General features: G+C 41.3%; 1 long non-coding RNA gene across 2 annotated transcripts in view; it reads right to left on the reverse strand.

The window, feature by feature from the left end:
- Positions 1-4,848: 4,848 nt before the first annotated feature.
- Positions 4,849-11,864, reverse strand: part of LOC112550937 — a 7,446-nt gene continuing 430 nt past the window's right edge. Inside the window, exons 1-3 of one of the 2 annotated variants that reach the window (XR_003095023.1) lie at positions 10,788-11,858; positions 6,187-6,325; positions 4,849-5,358 (exon numbers count right to left, since the gene is read on the reverse strand). This is a non-coding gene — a long non-coding RNA (uncharacterized LOC112550937). Of the gene's footprint in view, positions 5,359-6,186; positions 6,326-10,787; positions 11,859-11,864 lie in introns of those variants that run through there. The other variant, XR_003095022.1, reaches the window with a different exon arrangement.

An 11,864-nucleotide genomic window follows, 5' to 3' on the forward strand; every position in this document is an offset into this window, starting at 1 on the left:
TTCTGTGGAACTATTTCATGATTGTGTTTAGGATTATCAAATGCATACTCCTGTATTTTTCCCCAATAATGTATCTACACTTTCATGCTGCTCTACCTGACTGACCAAGTCATAACCAACTTTCTTATCTTTGTTCTTACCAGGTTGATTTTCAGTTCATACAATGCATAATGTACAGGCAAAGAGAAAATGTAACAGCCAGTACATTAGCAGGTGGTTAGGAATGTGAAGTCATGTCCCCCCAGTAGTATTTCATGTATCAGCAACTTTTCCCAAGAACTTGTAACCTATATCAAATCAGGGTAGGTTCTGAGCTATTTTGGTTTGCCGCTGTACTAGTATACCAGATATTGATGTCAGGAGGTGATGTGACTCCACCAGATTGTAATTAGTTACATTAAGTGACATGACTACCAGTGAGTGGTATTCGGTGATGCAGTGGCGGAGGAATGAGACCTTAACCTGCACTATCATGCGGACAGTGCGTGATCGCTTGTAGCTTAACCAATCAGGAGTTACCCCTAGAGCATGACTGGCTGGACCAGCATGCTGAGGCCTCCAGAATGTTCCACCAAGGGGGGGACCTGATTGGCTAGGGAGTCTATAAAGGGGGCTGCGCGCCTCGGCGCGAGGTCCCCAGACGCTCCTGAACTCAGGAAGACAGCCTGATCACCTGTCTTGTCTGGACAGACCCCTAGGCCTCTAGCTAGATTCCTAGCATAGGCTACCACAGCTTATAGCTAGACCACGCGCAATCCGGAATGCCCTGTGTGTTGCCCAACTAGGCATCATACTTGTACTGATAGTATTTTCGGCTGCAGTCAACCTTCACGATTACACCTTGCTTGTTACTCGCCGCTACCCATCATCTGTTTGTTCTCCACACCACGTCGTCTGTGTCCACCTGCTACTGTAAATAGTCCTTGTAATTAGTTCCTGTATTTGACTTGTTAATCATCTTGTTGGTTTGTAAGTAAACTTATGAATTTTCTTCACCTACTAGTTGTCGCGCTTTTTTCCTCTCTCACACTTGGCATCCCCGAGCGTGTCTGGGTTGGGGTCACTACTCAGTGCCCCACTCGACACGCAACTGAGGCCATTTTCCAAACACCATCCTTGAATTATGGCCCACAATTGAAAAATGTATTTTCTGTGCACTAAAACCCAGCTTGCAATTGTATAGACATGGCTTAAAAGATTTTCTGACTGTCCCAACTGGGAGAGCTGTGTCTTGCTTTGAGTACAAGGTAGTTTAAGGAGTAAGCTAGCTTGTGGAGGAGATAGGTGTCTGTAAAGAGCAAGAGGATACAACAACAAAAATGGTAGGTTCCTTGATTTCTTTCTTTGGGTAGCAGGCTATTTTATAGCTTGATGTAAATTGCCAGATTTTAGATTATTTGTATTTTCTGTCTAGCTTGAAGCAAACAAATGTTTTCATATACAAAATAGGGCCTCTAAGTAAATAAATGGGGCCCTATAAAATAGGGCCTCTAAGTAAATGGAGAAGTATTGTTTTGTTTTGACAGGTATTTTATTTTCATGTAAGCATTTGCTATCAAGAGCGTGTGCATTAGCAATGCACCATTATTTGGCATCCTTCAGGTTATAAAAGTGAATTGCTTTTCATAAATGGCAGAAGGGGCTTTACAGTGGGAAAATTGCTGATGGCAAAGAAAACGTGTTACTATCCTTCATTCCATAGTCAGCTACTTTGGTATACATAGGTTCTCCCAGGCATGTGTAGCCTCTGCAACCTTAAGGGGATATAACCATTACTTTTGATTTTTTTTTTATATTGTATATTGACGTATGTGTCTTCTGGAGAATGCTACACATGCTCAATTCTATAGAAAAAACATCCTTTTTGTATGTGCTTTCTTATTACAGCTGTACATGTGTAGGTATTTTTCTGTTTTCTTTTTTTAGGTAGCTAAAATTTTAAAAATATATGACACGTGCAAATGTTATGTTGTATTTTAAACAAACCCTAAAATATAAAGAAACTACCCAAATGAAAATCAATTTCAACTGGCTTCTACACAAACTGGTTTCAGTCTGGTGACAGTGTTTGCATTTATTCACTTGTATACATTAGAAGTAATATATACAGGAACACTGTGCTGTTTAGTCTGTCAGTAGGTGTGTAGCACATTTCAGGTAGGAGAATCAATGCTGCTAAGGAATGATGTATGATCAGAAAGCATATGTTGGGATCTTGCTTGATCTGAAAGTATCTTTCTCTTATATGCAGGCCTTGATTTTTATTTTTATATTTTATGTCACATACAGGCCTTAATTTTTCTGCAAGTATTTGAACAGTGTGCTGAAACTCATGTTCCAGTAGAAATATGAATAGAGGCTGTAAATGGGTACAATGAGGACACCATTAAGGATGCATAGTAAGAAACATCAGGTGCAGAATGGGTGCATCTGTGCATCAGTGAAGTGGTCTAAACTGAGGTCTTTAACTATCTCTGTACACATTACTTGCTTAATTTCTTCTACTAGATGGAGTAATTCAACACTTTCACAGCAGATAACAACTCATTCATGCAAAACTGATTTTTTTTCTCCTTGCACCTTCTCATCACATCTTATATTGTGCTTTATATACACTCTCTATCTTAAGCCTATACTGGAATTATACATGGAGCTAATTTTCTAGAGAACCTTAACAAGTTACTATTAAAAGATATAGTAAGAGTTCAGTGTAATCTTCAGCATTGATAATTTAAAGTATCATGGGCTTTGAAAGGGAGTTCTTTTGTACATCATTATGAAGTCCTAATTTATATCTGAGGCATGGTACTTGTAATTTTCTTTTAATTAATCTGTATAACTAAAACCCAGTTCTAACACCCATTAATTCATTACTTCTTCTTCTGATTTCATACACTTGAGTGCTGAATAGCAACCACGGACTGGCCTAAAGAATTGCTGAAGAAAACAAAGAAATTATGTAGATATAATTGGACAACTATGTGTAATCTTAAAATGACAGTCCTTGAGTTTCCTGAGGATACCATTTCATAGGTTAATCTAGTATGCCTTCCCTAAAAGATGAAATTGTGTGTGTTTTTATACATAGTATAATTCAGTCTCTCTCTCTCTATATAAAGGTTTTATGGAACAAACTTGATCATGGGCCATGGTATATTAAATGTCATACCTATTTATGAAAGGTGTTGAACTTACAGTTAGAACTAATGTGGGACAAGTTGCTATGGAGAGCAACATTGTATATCTATATAATGAATATAATTTTTATACAAGCCCAGTAGTATGGCAAGCACCTTGAGAGAATATCCAATTAAATGTAGTTGTTAAGGTCATGTTCTGGAAATGGCTTGTGTTAATTTGAGTGCAGCAATTAGCAGTAGTAATATATTTTTGTGAGGAAAAGGAACATGGAGAAAGGCCTGAGTGGATGTAAATTAGTGAGTGAAGTAGCAAGGGAAGAAAGAAAACTGTTAAATTATTAAACAGCGTTCTTATTCAAAGTGCACCCATTCCTAACTCATTGTGACCACGAAAAAATTGCTTTGATTGATAGTGTGTAGTTTCTGTAGGCGCGTCTACACAAGCTATTAATGTGCTGTCATCTTACTGTACAGTAAAATACTGTGCAGTAAGCTTTCCCTGGGAGTGTGTATATATACATGTGCCTGTCAGGAGCAAATCTGCCCCCAACAGAAGTTCAGTGCAGGGCTACTCCTGCCCTGCTCTGCCCTCCTACGTCGTGGTCAGCCTGGTCTCTAGGCAAGAAGAGGGACCTTTCCCCCATCCAGGGGAGCTGCCTCCGAGCTCTGAGCCCCTATCAGCAGATCAGGGTACAGGGCTGGGAAACTGTGCCCACTCCCAGCAGCTGTTTCCCAGACCCATGCCCCAGCTGCTGAGGGAGGGGACAGTTTCCCAGCCCTGTACCCTGATCTGCTGAGGGCACAGGGCTGGGAGGTAGCTGCCCAGGGGAGGGAACAGGTCCCCAGTCTGGATCCATGCTATAGATATGTGTCATCCAGTCTGCAGACTTTTTCCCTGACTGTGGCTGTGATGGGGAACCATCCTGTGGCAGGAGCCAAGTGCCCAAGATAGAGCTGCAGTGCTGGAGTCTCACAGGAAAAGCCTGCCATTTGGTTTGTTCTTATAGCAGCAGCCTGAGATGCTTGGCTTCTTCCTGAGGCACTGATGGGGCTCCAGCACTGCTGTTCTTGCTCTGGCACTTGGCTGCTATTGCAGGAAGAAGCTGTGATGCTGCTGGGGGTTCCTAAGCTATGGTTCTCACCTGCTTGACTGCCAAGCATCCAGGCAAGAGCAGCAATGCTGGAGGGAGCCCCTCTAGCACCGTGGGAAGAAGCCAGGCACTAGGTCTATGCAAAGCTTTGGATTGCAATTCGGATTTGGAGATGATTTGGGAGATTCAGAGGCTGAATCTACGAATCTGAATCGAATTGCTAGAAGCTATAGGCTTTCTGAATCGACTCGGAAAAGATTCGGCGATTCAGAGATTTGGCCATAGGGTATAATGGGGAATCAATATCAATAACTTTGTTGTTTTTTGGCTGACTCGGATGAAACTTCCAGGGATGTTATCCTCTGCTGAGGGCACGAAGACTGCAAAGTTTCAAGATGAAAGGTACAGAAGTTTTTGGGAATTTTCACCCTGATGTGACTTAACACACACGTGACATGAGTTTTGCTTTCAAGATTTGAGGTGGTTTCCCAGAAACCCATGCACTTATCCCTTGAAACTTGGCAGGCTGCATGCCCTCAGCAGAAGCTACCATCCCTGGAATTTTCATGTGAATCAGCCAAAAAAGAACAGTTATAGATATTTCATTGATTCCCCATTATACCCTATGGCCAAATCTCCGAATTGCTGAATCTTTTCCAAATCTTTTCCAAATCGAATCAGCTGAATTCAAATCAGCTGAATCCAAATCCGAATCAAGTAGTTTTGCCTATTCACACAGGTCTATCAAGCACCATGCTTGTTTACATGGTGGCAGCCAAGCACCAGGGATGCTTGATGTTTTCCTGCTGGGTCCTGGACTGAATGTAGCAGGTGCTGCATGTACTAGATCTGGGAAGGGGAAGGCTGTGGGTTTAATCCAGCTTGCTAAATTCTTTCAAAAAGTACCAACCCTCAGGAGAACATTTCAAAATTATTTCAAATGAACTAAGCCACCTTCTTGCAGTTCTTCTTCAGGTACTTCAGTTCAGGAGAAGAGAAGGATATTTCAGATACACCCTGTCATTTTCTTGAGGTATGCAGCTTCCTGTTCAGCTTATCCTTCTGAAGCACCTAATTAATTCCTTTGAAAATGCAGCTACTGAACAAAGAGGAGGTGATGCTTCACTCTATATAAAAAGCATAGTGGTTAGAATACTTGTCCAGGAAATAGAAATACAAAACTCTAGAACTCTTGTTTGAGAGATGATACCTTTTATTAGACCAACTAAGAAATCACAATAAATAAATAAATAAATAAAATCTTTTTCTGTAAGCTTTTGGGCGCACACACCCTTCCTGAGGCTCAGGGAAAATTAAAGATAGTAAAAAGTGCCCGTAGGTAGAAAATAAATCAGGAAGTGGCACTGAATCTGCATCTCCCATTCCTCACCTGGACAGGGTTCAAACCCATATCTCATGCTTCCCAGAACAGTAATTTGCAATCAGGGTAGTATAGAGGCACACTCTACCCTTCTTGTTGAAGCTGTTACACAATGCTAAAATAAATATAAGGCTCAAGGGGCTAGACTAGAAGCATGAAAGAGGGAAAGTGTGTTCTGTGACCTGGTGGTTAAGGCAGTGTTTCCCAAACTTCTGATACCTGGGGCACACTTTTTTATTCCTAGATTAAAATTGGTGGCACACTTTACCCTTATTCCTGAAAAAATAGGGGGTGGGGGGTGGGGGGGGGAGTGTAATGTATAATGTTATTCTGGGCCCCTTTTATATCTGGTGAGTACTGGAGCTACAATGTAAGAAGTACTGTATTATTATGTGTTCCAGTAATTGGTCACTAAATTAAACTGGATAGTAAATTATTTTCATGCAAGTTGAGCAAAAAGGGCTTAGTTTTTCCAGATGACATGATGTATACAGTTTGCCTAAGCAGTTTGTACTGGCAGATGCAAGTGAAATACTGAAACTTTTAGGAATTATTCAAGTGAAATCAGATTTACCGTAGTAACTGCAATGGTGAGAAACCTGACAGGCAAAGCTCCTGTTTGTTTGACTCATCAGTGATGGAGTAATGTCTTCAGGAGTTGGACAATAATTCGTCCTAGTTGTCTTGCATTCTTAAATGGGTAAATAAAATGCCTGTGAAATAATAAAGGCTACATTAGGACTAGCATATAATACGTGGATCCAATGTGCTGTTAGATGATACAAGATCTTTTTGTTTAGTTTTATGTTGTAGCAGAGCTATACAGGGAAGCAGTCTGCCTCAAGGTGTATTTTATTTATAATTTTAATATCCCCAGGGAGAATACAGGGATTTAAGCACTGCTGTGAGTAAGGAGGGCACCTAGTTTAACTATATTTGGGCACCTCTGATATTAGATGGACATTCCTTTAGTATTCAGGGTGTAAGGCGTATCATAAGAACCCTAATCTCATATTAAAATTAAGGGTCTCCATACTCCTGACACATTTCATCCTTGATGTTTTAGGCAAACTGCTTGCTAATAAACATGGTGTGTCAAGGGCATCTACAGTTCTTTGCATTCTGTCACAGCAGAAATGAAAAAGCGAAAAAGATTCGCTGATTTGGTGTGATGCACATCAGGGGACGTACGTGACACCCCCATTATCACTACAGAGAAAACGTGATGTATGCCAGACTGCCTCTCTTTGAGTCCTTACATTTTTTTTTACCTTTATCCCACAGTCCTAAGGAACAATTTCTACTATTGCTGGCCTTGCTTTATGCCACTTTTATATAAGATGCTAGATTTTGACTGAGTGCTTTGATTTTTGCTAAATTTTACATTTAATAACATGTCTGAGGATGACAGGAAGCTTAAAAAGGCAACTGTCAGGACGGTGCACATCAGATATTTCAGGCTTCACTTTTCTAGGAAGCAGGTTTTCTGTCACTGGGCTATAATGGTATCAGATGTGTGGCTAATAATTAGTCGGTTAAGATTTCTAAACAAAACCCTGCAATCTAGCAAAATAAAACTAATAATCCTCAGCAAACATTTTTTAGGAAAGTTGCATACTTAGAGCACTGAACAGGTTGTGGTGAAACAGGCAATAAAACAACTCAAACTGGCAAGTCTGTCTACTGGTTGGATATGACTGCCTGTTGAGAGCATATATAGATCAGTGAAAGAACAATGTAGGAACTGCCAACAGAAGTTATGAAATTTCACCCCACACATGAGCAAAAAGTTGGAATAGATATGTTCACTTTTAATGGTAGAAATTGTCTGGTTACAATACATTTCTATTTGGAGAACATTTGGGCAAGAACTGTATTCAGAAAACTGAAAGCGCACTTTTTTTCAAGGCATGCGTCACATATTTTTCTCAGACAATGGGTCACAGCATACTAGAACAGTATTTTAATGATTCAGTATCAAGTGAAAAATTTAGCGCAAGACGTCTTTCCTGGGCTAACCGAACAATAGCAAGAGGAAATAATTGGCAGTAAAGCCAAAGAGACTGATGGCAGAAGGAAAATAGGTAGACGGGATCCTCAATAGACAGTGTTTGGGCCATCCCAGAACACCCAGATTATCATCCAGTATAAGGCCTGTTTCCCAAGAGGTGTAATCCAGTGCAGTGTCATGGAGGAATGGTGGGCTGTATACATTAAGAGGCTATCAAGTGAAGCAGGCAGTCCTTTACAACAAAGCAACTATGGGGCTCAGACTTTTGTTTGGAGCTGAGTATATTTGTCCTACCATCAAACTGACACAAAGCAGTGGTCCAGGCTACAGTGTGACACAGAACATTTATGAGGGAAAGTATGGGCTCATGACAGTGGTGGAAAAGAAACCAAAGGCAACTGCATAGTAGTGGCAGGCAGGGGCCAACAAGGCCAAGATGTAGAGAACTTGGAGTATTGGCATCAGCTGATTTGACAAAACAAAAATGTTTGATAAAAGTCTAGAAAACATACAAAGGAAAGTTGGAAAAACTGGGGCTATGTAGTCTGGAGAAGAGAAGACTGAGAGTATATGATCTTCAAATACAGAAAGGATGGCTTTATAAAGAGGATGTCAATAAACTCTTCTGAGTCCACAGGGGATAGGATAAGAAATAACAGTCTTAAATTATAAGGGTGGATATCTAGGTTGGATATTAAGAAGAACTTTTAACTCTGAGGGTGGTTAAACTCTAGAATAGTTTACATAGAGAGGTTATGAAATCTCAGTCCTTGGAAGATTGTCAGAGCAGGTAATGAAACAACACTAAAGAACAATTTAGTGAAATCCTTTTAGATGGGGACACTCCATCCTCAAGCAGGTGTTTGGATTAGAGGACCTGCTAAGGTCCCTTCCATCCCTAATATTCTATGATCCTAGAAACATTATACAGTCAGAAGAAATGAGGTTCATAGCAGTGTTGAGAACCAACAGCATTAATGGAGCTACAGAGTAGAAGCTCATCCCTTGCACACAGGAATTTGAAGACCTGAAGGATATTTGTACTATGAAGCCTATTGGGCCACAATAGGATGGCAGCAGAAGCTATATTCTTGTTGTGGACTATATACAAGTAGTCTCTGGACTCAGCAAATACTTTTGCAACTTTATGTTCCCTTTCCTCCTCCTCCACTGCCCAAAATCCCAAACATATTTAAAAGGAAAGCTGTAGGAACCTGGCAAGGCAATTGGAGGGAATAATATAACTTGTGGCAGGAGTTTGGAATAGGTCCCAGGAAGCTACTCTGTGTGAAATGACTAACTTCTGTATTGCACCTTTTGCTACCCTGTCACAGATTCAACAAAGACCTGTAAAACTAGTAGTCTAATCATAGGTGTAACTGTGCAGTGCTGCACCCAGCATAGTGGTGCTACAAAAAGCAGAATCTGCAACTCCGGTGGAGAAAGTGATTGGGCCAGCAGCATGGCAGTGACTATTTTTGCAACCCTCTCCCTCCCCCTCTTAGTTACACTTCTGCTTCTAGTTCTGATTAGTGTCTGTCTGTATCACTGCAGTAAGATTAATGAGCTGTGCCTGCAAACAGATATAGCAGATCACTGCCAGATACTGCAGGGTAGAAACTGGATGGAAATTCAGCTTAAAAGTCCTATTTCACTTTGGGGCCCCTAGGAATCAAATGCAAAATTTGGGACTGTCCCAGAAGATTCAAGAAAATTGCTTTGAGTCTGTGTATTTGTATTTTCAATGCTTCTTCCATTTGCTGCCTCTTGGCAAATAGTTCCCTTAATATTCTGCTATTCCACTTATACATACTGAATAAGAGCATTCATTGCATAGTACAGTGGATTTTAGTAGATATCTGTATCTACAGGTACTAAAAAATGGTGCATTAATCTACCGTGTAGTAATTTCTGCACATGTGTAGACAGTGACGTTTTACTGTGCATTAGATTAGTCTGATGTGCAGTAAAGCAGCTCAGGTAGATGCACCCAATGAGCACTGTTTAAATAACTGCATACTGTACTCTGAGTAAGTGCATAGCCCTTTTTTGAGTCCTGAGGCACTTAAATAGAACGCATGGTAAAATGCCAGTCTAATTTTGGAAAGATGGAATCCTTTCATGTTATTACCCAGTATGTGGTATGTGAAATGAAAGCTTTCACTCTATTAAAACCAAGAGTTTAAAACTTGGTTTCTGTACAAGATTTCATTTATTTAAGAACTGCTGGAAGTTTTAAAGGGAAGTGAGGTATAGGGAGGATCAGTACCTCCTACAGTGTGACTGTTCAGTGAAGTAGAGTAGGAACTAGGCACTCCATCTTCTTTTGCTTAGTTTTGCCTTGTTCTCAGAGAACACTAGCTGACCTGTGAACTGCCCTCAGCTTGTCTTGTTCATGTAACATACACTATGCCCAATTTAATCTGGATGAGATTTCAGGGGACTGAGGTTCTATTCCTGGTCACCTGTTTTGGTGTCCCTGGGCAAAATGTTTACCTGTCAAAATGGACCTTCCCTAGAGGACAGCGTTAAATACTGAGCAAAAGAAGGAAAAACAGTTTGACTTCTTTTTAAGAATTTGGAGCCTGTCTTATAGTCCTTAGGCGTATTCACTTTACTTGTGCAAAGAATAAGGGCCAGAGTCAAATAGAATTCTCCTGTTCTGTTTTTTTGTTCACTGCTTCATCCTACACTATGTTCTGTTTTCACTGGGGAGAGAAGAGAGAATGTTACCACAAGCTTTTAGGAAGAGTTATAACATATTATACGTGCTAGGGGTTTGTTTAACCTATGTAATTCTTATTGCTTATTTCATTTTACTGTTCTGGTGAAAACTGCAAATGATTCTTGGCATTCTTAGATGTGAGGCACCCTTGGGAAGTACCAGATCTTAGTTTTCACTTGTTATACTCAGAATGTCTCTGGGGGCTTTTATTTTATCTGGAGAAACACAGGAGATGCCAAAGGAAGTTCCTCCAAACTATACACTGGTTTATCCACCAGGCACTATTAACAAGAGCAGCTACGTACAGCAGAGAACACACAAACATACTTGCTACTGGATGAGGAGCAGCACCATACCTAGACTCCTGGTGGCCCTGGGCGAACTTTTAGTATCGGGTCCCCTTCACCAGAAATAATGATAATAATAATTTTAAAATTACCATTTTCAGGCCCCCTTTCTGATGTGTCCTGGGTGGCTGCCCGGTTCACCCATGCCTGTGTCCGGCCCTGGTGGGGAGGTCTCAGGGCCCTCAGATGTCCTCATGGTTTGAGGCAAGTTCTGGACTCTCATACCTCTGCCTTTGTGTGGGGGGAGTGGTTATAGAGCTCAGGACAAACTTGGGGTGCGTTCCCCTTCACTCCTTTGACACAAGGAGCTTTTGGTCACTTCAGTAGGGAGAAGAAATTGAGTCACGGCCTGCGACCTTTGTACTTCCCTAGGAGTGGTTGACTAGGACTGGGTGCCACCCCCGGTCTCCGTGTCTCAGCTTTCTTGGAACTGTCCCTCATGATCCGCTTCTCGCTTGCTAATTACAGCTACTCCTCGCTTAACATCATAGTTATGTCCTTGAAAAATGTGACTTTAAGCAAATCCAATTACACCACAGCAGTTACCTACTACCAGGCGGCAGCCGAAGTTATAACCGAACATTGCGCGACTTTAAACGAGTACGTTCTCTAATTGATCAGAGACATAACAACAAAACGTTAACCAGGACAACGTTAAGCAAGTACCCGTACTGCGACTCAGACGGCCCTGCCTCTGGGAGGAGGACAGCAGCAACACCCCTCCCCACCACCGGGAAATAGAGCGGCTCATCTGCCAAGCCCTCAGACAAGGCTGTGGCCGCTGCGGATTCCCACTGCAGTCTCAGGCTTTATCCTGCAGCGCGCGTGTGCCAGGCACCCGTTATTGTAGGTCCTGAACTGAATGCACCCTATGGTGCATTAACGCACACATAGAGGTGGCCAGTTTACTGCACTTGCTGCTGGGAAGGCTAAAAAAAAAAGACTTCTCATTATCAGGTGTAAAATGTTAATTCGTTTACAGGATAACATCATTTTATGACATCGTTTGTTTTTTTTATTCAAAACAAGCGGAGTCCTCAGAAACAGAGTCCAGTAAAATGACGGCAGGTTTCTATAGTATTAATAGATTCTCAATAGTAACTGTAAGATAATACTGCTGCTGCTGAACACCCCTGAGGCAGGTGATCGCCGCCGACAGGCTCGATCCG

The sequence above is a fragment of the Alligator sinensis genome, unplaced genomic scaffold (assembly GCF_000455745.1).
Source record: "Alligator sinensis unplaced genomic scaffold, ASM45574v1 scaffold297_1, whole genome shotgun sequence".
In the NCBI taxonomy this organism is placed as follows: domain Eukaryota; kingdom Metazoa; phylum Chordata; order Crocodylia; family Alligatoridae; genus Alligator; species Alligator sinensis.